Consider the following 7,745-nt stretch of genomic DNA (forward strand, 5'->3'; position numbering starts at 1 on the left):
GTCACAGTAAGAACATTTTTTTAAATATATACTCAGGAACTTCCTGGTGGTCCAGTGGTTCAGACTTTGCCTTCCAATGCAGGCGGTACAGGTTCAGTTGTTGGTCAGGCAACTATGATCCCACATGCCTCAAAAAACTAAAACATAAAACAAGCAATATTGTAACAAAGTCAATGAAGACTTAAAAATGTGTATGCAAAAATGAATAATTAGAACACATGAATACATTGAAGATTTTTCAAGGTTCTTTCCAGGTAGATTCTAAGCATGGAAAATATTTAACAATGGGGCAGTCAGTCAAGGGATTAATAAACTGCTAGAAGAATATTAGTTTCACTTGATTCATGTCAATGTATGGCAAAACCCACTACAATATTATAAAGTTATTAGCCTCCAATTAAATATTTTTAAAAAAAAAAATATTAGTTTCACTTGTAAAAGCAGACTTAGAATCCATCAAAGGTAGGAAAAATAAAGTTTCCAGTACCAAACTTAATATTAAGGAAAATCAATATCTGGCATAAGAGCAAGCTGAGGCTCGGATTCTATGTGTTGAATATACCATGATGTGTTAATATTTTCTTAAGATGTTAAATTTCAAATCTTTGAGAGACTGAGGATTTGAGGGGTTTTTTTTTAATGGTATTCTTACTGTTCTAGAAAAACCAGTTTGCTGAAAAGCATTATTAGATAAGACAACGCTCCTTGAAATAGATATTCCCTGAAAGGTTTCCCTCATTGAACCCTCAGCTTAATCAAGTGACTCTAGAGAAGATCAGGAAGACTTCAAATTATCCTGTGAGTAAGTAGCAACCACAAAACAACAATGCTTGACATTTATAGGACACGTTTCAGTTTTCACAGAACTTCACACTCACCAGTCCCTTCAGGATAATACAACTAAACCTAGAAGGTAACAATAACACCCAGAAAATCAGGAAGTCCACATGATGACGCAGATGCTGTGGCTTTGGGCCCTGAAAACTTCTTACAGAGATTAGAACTCACATTGAGGCAGGAGAAAGGGTGACGGCAGGAACGGATGGAAACAGGGTAGCTACAACTGGGATGTACCACCTTTGTGTTTAAAGGAAGACAAGGTCAGCTGGGTTCATTTAAGAGTTCTGAAGAAACTCCCACAGAAATGTAAAAGGACTGAGATGGGCCTTCCCTGGCAGCCCGATGGCTAAGACTCCACGCTTCCACTGCCACGGGGCAAGGGGTCCACCCCTAGACAGGGAACTAACGTCCAACATGCTACAAGGCCAAAATATTTTTTAATTTTTAAAAATAAAAAGACTGAAAGAAAGTGGTTACTTCACGAGAGAACCCTGAACCACATAGATCAGGACTGAATTAGTGTATGCCCAAAGCAGTAATTAGGAAAAAAATTCTTGGATTTAGTTTTCCTTCTAAGAATTTCAAAAGAGCTGTTTAATTTTGTTATCATTAATTGTCATGGTATTCATCCTATTCTTAAGTGAGTATTTTAGTATCCTACTTTTATGTGTACTTTAAAAAATTGGACAGTTGAAACAAAAGCTTAAGGTCTCTGAAAAGGCCAGTGGTGTAAATTTGTTGTATGTCTCGGTCTGTTTTAGGAAGCTTCCACTCCCATACTCCCTGAGGAGATCTGATGTGCGGGAAAACGATTCTTTTCATAGAATGAACACCACAAAAGAACACGGACAGAGTAGATTTGTCCAGATTAGAAAAATCAGCTGATATAAACAGACCCATGAATCTGTGAGCCATGAATCTACAAATCAGACATTCTGATCAAGAACATGAACTTACTGTATATTTTGTGACATAACCAGCAAGCTGCTGGCACTTAATAAAAACTAAACATAGCAAGGATAAACTCATTCTCTGTGGTTTGTTCACTACAATATTAGGAGGATGCGTTGCTCTTTCTGTCTTTTTAAAATCATCTTTGTCCTCAGCATCCTCGGTTTAGTATTTCTAGCAGTTTGTTAAGAATTAGTCATTATATTTGAAAAGAGTCCAGCAAATTACAAATAAGAGAAAATAATCCTGATAGGACAAAATGTACTAAAATGGCAACTTGGTGGAATGGCGACCTTTCTATCTCAGGTCCAAGGTCGTGAGTTTTGTAGCTTTCCTTTAGAAGGGTTATCGTCAAGAATTTAAAAAGGCCTTGACTTTCTGAAACCACTCAGATTTTTACATTGTTGTATTATTCAGTGAGGTAGTTCATTGTGCATCTGAGTAGCTCCGACTGCAATTTGTAACTGTAAGCGTAGACAGGCAAGGCGCCAGTCTTGTCCGGTGATTAAAGTTACAGAAATTCTAAAAATCACGATGACTCGGTCTAAAGCTGAAAGCCAACTGAAACTTTGAGAATAAACAGCAACCTGACACACACACTGAATTCAAAGCGTCAACACTTAGAAAACATGACAGTAAGCGTTAACTTATTATTTCTGATCCATCACCTATCACCATCAATGTTATTGTTATTCATTTAGCCCTGCATCTTTAAACTTATGAAAAGGAAGCCAGAGAACTAGATTCAGGAAAGGCTCATTTACAATCTCAACATACAGAATTGTTAAACAACAAGGGAACTATATTTAATATCCTGTGATAAACCATAATGAAAAAGAATGTATATATATGTGTGTGTATGTATATATATATGTGTGTGTATATAATACATGTATAACTGAATCACTTTGCTGTACAGCTGAAATTAACACAAATGTCAATCAACTATATTTCAATTTTTTAAAAAGTAGTCTTAAAAAAAAACCCACTGAGATCATGCGTTGGGCCTTTTCCACAACGGGGAAGTCCAAGCACACTGTGAACTCCTTTGTGGTATCTGCTCACTTAATCTTTCTCCAGATAATTCCTGGTCCCATTCCTTTCTCTCCTTCAAGTCTCAGCTCAAATCTCCCCTTCTCAACAAGGCCTCCTTGTCCACACTGTTGACCACCACAAAACGCCCCAGCGCCCTCCACCTTCCCCCCACCCCTAATTTCTGAGCCATCTTTTCTTGCTTTTCATTTTTATATAATACATTTATCAAATTCTAATATACGGTGTCATTTGCTTACTTATTCTATTTTCTATCTATGCTTTGAAAATATAAACTCCATGAGGGCTTGCCTGCAGGTTCACTGGCTAAGACCCTGTGCTGCCAAGGCAGGCGGCCCAGGTTCAATCCCTGGGTGGAGAACTAGATCCCACCCTCCTCAACAAAGAGTTTGCATGCCGCAACTGAGATCTGGTGCAACCAAATAAATTCACTATGTGCTGCATGACAAAAAAGAACTTTCTTTGTGTTGTTCACCTAGATTGCTGCCTGACACTCAAAAAAAAAAAAAAAAAAAAGATGTTGAATGATGAACCTAGTTGTTCTGTATATTCTATCCTATCACTATTTCGTCTCTTATTTGACTTTATTGTGGCATGGTTCATGATGAACGATAGCAAGAATACTGGTAACAACACAGTAAAAGTTGAGAATAAATGATAATAGTAATAAAAATTAGTTGCACGTATGTATAATTTGGCTGACTCAAAAAACATTATGTTTTGTGATGTTATATGCTCCAAAGCCTTGGAAATTACCATGCTAACTTTTAATTCTAACCACCTTGTGAATATTTTTGAATTTTTCTTAGCAGATGACATTGATCTTTGGCATAGGAAAATATACCAAACAGAAGCCAAAAAAAGGATAAATATGTTTTCTGTTGAATTTTCTATTCTGATGTCTCCTTTGTGAATAGTAGTTAATATTAAAATAATAAGAGCTAACATTTATTAGCACTAGTTAAGTGTTATACTTCAATATACTAAATGAATATACTAAATAAGTTAAATGAATCTTCAAAACACCACCATGGGGCAGATGCTATTGTTCTACAATTTTGCATAGACAATGGAAGAACATTCGATCATGTAATAAGTAATGATAAAGTCAAGACTGGAACCCAGGACTGTTGACAGACTCTTGCTGTTATACCAAATTATACCACATTGGTAAAACATTTCACACACACAGCATTTTCCAAGTGTTCAGTTCAGTTCAGTCGCTCAGCCGTGTCTGACTCTTTGTGACCCCATGAACCACAGCACGCCAGGCCTCCCTGTCCATCACCAACTCCCGGAGTTCACCCAAACCCATGTGCATTGTGTCAGTGATGCCATCCAGCCATCTCATCCTCTGTCGTCCCCTTCTCCTCCTGCCCTCAATCTTTCCCAGCATCAGGGTCATTTCAAATGAGTCAGCTTTTCGCATCAGGTGGCCAAAGTATTGGAGTTTCAGCTTCAACATCAGTCCTTCCAATGAACATCCAGGACTGATCTCCTTTAGGATGGACTGGTTGGATCTCCTTGCAGTCCAAGGGACTCTCAAGAGTCTTCTCCAACACCACAGTTCAAAAGCATCAATTCTTCGGTGCTCAGCCTTCTTCACAGTCCAACTCTCATATCCATACATGACCACTGGAAAAACCATAGCCTTGACTAGATGGGCCTTTGTTGACAAAGTAATGTCTCTGCTTTTTAATATGCTGTCTAGGTTGGTCATAACTTTCCTTACAAGAAGTAAGCGTCTTTTAATTTCATGGCTGCAATCACCATCTGCAGTGATTTTGGAGCCCAGAAATCCAAAGTAATAATTTCCAAGTGTAATCCAAGGTAAATAATGAATGAGAGCTGGCATTTCCAAAGTTCCAAGCCATCAATCAAAATGCTTTTTGTCTTAAAAAGTTAGAGCAATTCTATCAAACTGTTAAACTTTCTAATATTCTGTTTTATGTCTAGAAGAAGAAGATCCAATAAAAGTAACTAAAACTTCTAAGAAACATTTTTTTATCCAAAAGATTGTTTCATGTCTTAAACAACTTACACAGTTTTGAGGGAATATTTTTCCTCATCCCTCTTTCTCATCTCTCCAGGGTTTCTCATCTCTCCTTACATCCAGACCCCTCAGCTCATTTTTAAAGCTCTTTATAACCTGACTTCCTTTCTCAACTTTTCTCCAGAAAATATTCTTTCCTGTCAGTGAGTCATCTCAATGGCCCACAAACACCAGAATCCTTATTCTTTCTTCCTTATGTTTTCTTCTTCATCCTCTTACAATCCTATCTTTCCCATCCACTTGTTTACTCCACCAACCCTGAAAGTTCTCTCATCTGTTACACTATCTCTCCATGAGGGCTTCCCTGGAGGCTCAGCTGGTAAAGAATCCACCAGCAATGTGGGAGATCTGGGTTCGATCCCTGAGTTGCGAAGATCCTCTAGAGAAGGGAAAGGCTACCCACTCCAGTATTCTGGCCTGGAGAATTCCATGGACTGTATAGTCCATGGGGTCGCAAAGAGTTGGACCCAACTGAGTGACTTTGACTTCACTTCATCTCTCCATGAAGGTGACCAGGCATCCTGGGATTTCAGCCCTGACTGGCTTCCCAGGTGGCTCCTGCCAAGGCAGGAGATGCGGGAGATGAGGGTTTGATCCCTGGGTTGGGAAGATCTCCTAGAGGAAGGCATGGCAACCCCCTCTAGTTTCTTGCCTTGAAAATCCCATGGACAGAGGAGCCTGGCCAGCTATAGTCCATAGGGTTTCAAAGAGTCGGACATGACTGAAGCGACTTAACACACAGGCACTACCTTTCTAGTCTCATCTGCCACAGGAAACTCTCAGCCTCTAACAGTTTCCTGAGCCCACTGTTTATTTGTACTCACACACCATTTTTCTATGAATCCTAGACATACTTAACTCAAATGGCATTCAACAAAGCATCTCCCAGTGACCCCAGGCATAATCCGATTGCTCCTTCGACTTGAGCCCAGGACACTTAGCTTATTCTTCTGTCCTGGCACTTATTTATTCTCTCTTATTCTCTAAGACTGAGGCTTTGTAACCTCCAATCCTTAGCCTAGTCTCTTACAGAGTAAGCGCTCCCTATTGTCTGGAAAATCCCATGGACGGAGGAGCCTGGTAGGCTGCAGTCCATGGGGTCACTAAGAGTCGGACACGACTGAGCGACTTCACTTTCACTTTTCACTTTCATGCATTGGAGAAGGAAATGGCAACCCACTACAATGTTCTTGCCTGGAGAATCCCGGGGACGGGGGAGCCTGGTGGGCTGCCATCTATGGGGTAGCACAGAGTCGGACACGACTGAAGTGACTTAGCAGCAGCAGCAAGTATAATTAAATTAGATGTAGTCACACCTGGAGGGTTTTGTCCACCATCTCCATCAACATAGAGAAGAGACCCACGGGTCTGTTTTCTGGATAATTATGGTAGAAACTGTAAATAGGGGTAGCATGGAGGACTAACAGGGAGGAGCTGGCAAGGCCCTGCCACACTGCGCTGGGCGTTGCTTTCCCTTCCGCCGCAGAGGGAGAGGCTGGCTGCATCTCAGCGGCGGTCCGTTTCAGGAGGACTAATTATGGTGTTCCCTTCCACAGACCTCACCACGGGTAAATCCTCAAAGATGCAAGGTTTTCTAAATTAATGAATGAAAAAATTTCAGAGAAGAAAATACGTTTACACAAGAAAACCCCAAAGTTCCTCTCTCTAGACCTAAAACAGTCCTTGCCCCCAAACATAAAAGCTTCCCTTTCTGACGCTGTTGGAAGGCGATCATTCGCTACGCGGAGTAAATGGAAGCGTGTGAAGGCCCTGCTTCCCAGGACATTTATGTACTCCGGTAAACCAGCAACCAGCACATCGTCGAGGACCTAGCTTTCTGTGCACAGATTATCTTGCTTTATTCGCCTTCCCTGGGCAATATGTAAGTTTACGGGGTCTAGCACCGAGTGGTTGCCAACGCCTCCTACACCCGAGCCTGTGGGTTCACAGGTCCTTTCCCGTTGGAGTCCACAGTACAGACGAAGGCTGGATTTCTGTCACCAAGGACGCGCGGCCGGGTCCTGCACACCGGTTCTCGTCACTCCGTGAGTTCTGGACTGCATGCCCAGGGAGCCGGTCTGCAGCCTCGCTCCATTTGTTCGGACCTGTCCCAGGACGCACCACGACTCTCAGTCCAATCTGTGTTCGGCTTAAGGCACCAGATCGTCTTCACCTGCTGCCACCGCGTTCTAGACAACAGTAGAGAACTGTATAGAGTCTCCGAGCCTAACCTTGGGCTTCATTTAAATTCTCCCGAAAACCTCTCGCAGCCCGGGGCTGGCTCCGCCTCCCCGGACTCAAGGGTAAGGCGCACCCAAAGAGGTGGAGCGCGGGCCTCGGGGGCGGTGTGACCCAAATGGGTGGGGCCGGGCCAGGTGTGGTGGGGCCGGCCCTGGAGGTAGGGCGGCCTCTGGATGCGCGGCAGGCCCTGGTGGGAGGGGGACAGGCCTGGAGGGGGCGGGCCCAGGGGAAGGCGGACACTGGGGGCGGAGCAGGCCCTGGAGGTGGTGCAGGCCCTGGGGGCGGGGCGGACACAGGGTGAGGGCCGGGCCCCGTGAGGTGGGGCGGGCCCTGGAGGTAGAGCGGCCCCTGAATGCGCGACGGGCCCGGTGTGGGGCGGGACAGGCCCCGAGGGGGCGGGCCCAGGCGACGGCGGCTCCTGGAGGCGGGGTGGGCCCTGGTCGGAGGGGGAAATAGGCCCGGAGGGGGCGGGCCCAGATGGCCGCGGTCTCGGAGGGCCGGGCAGGCCCTGAGTACTGTGAAGGCTTTGGGGGCGGGTCGGACCGGGAGGGGGCGGGAAGGACCCGAGTAGGGAGGGCCGGGCCGGGAGGGGGTGGGCTCAGGCGGC

This window comes from Bubalus kerabau, chromosome 1, assembly GCF_029407905.1.
Source record: "Bubalus kerabau isolate K-KA32 ecotype Philippines breed swamp buffalo chromosome 1, PCC_UOA_SB_1v2, whole genome shotgun sequence".
NCBI classification, from domain to species: domain Eukaryota; kingdom Metazoa; phylum Chordata; class Mammalia; order Artiodactyla; family Bovidae; genus Bubalus; species Bubalus kerabau.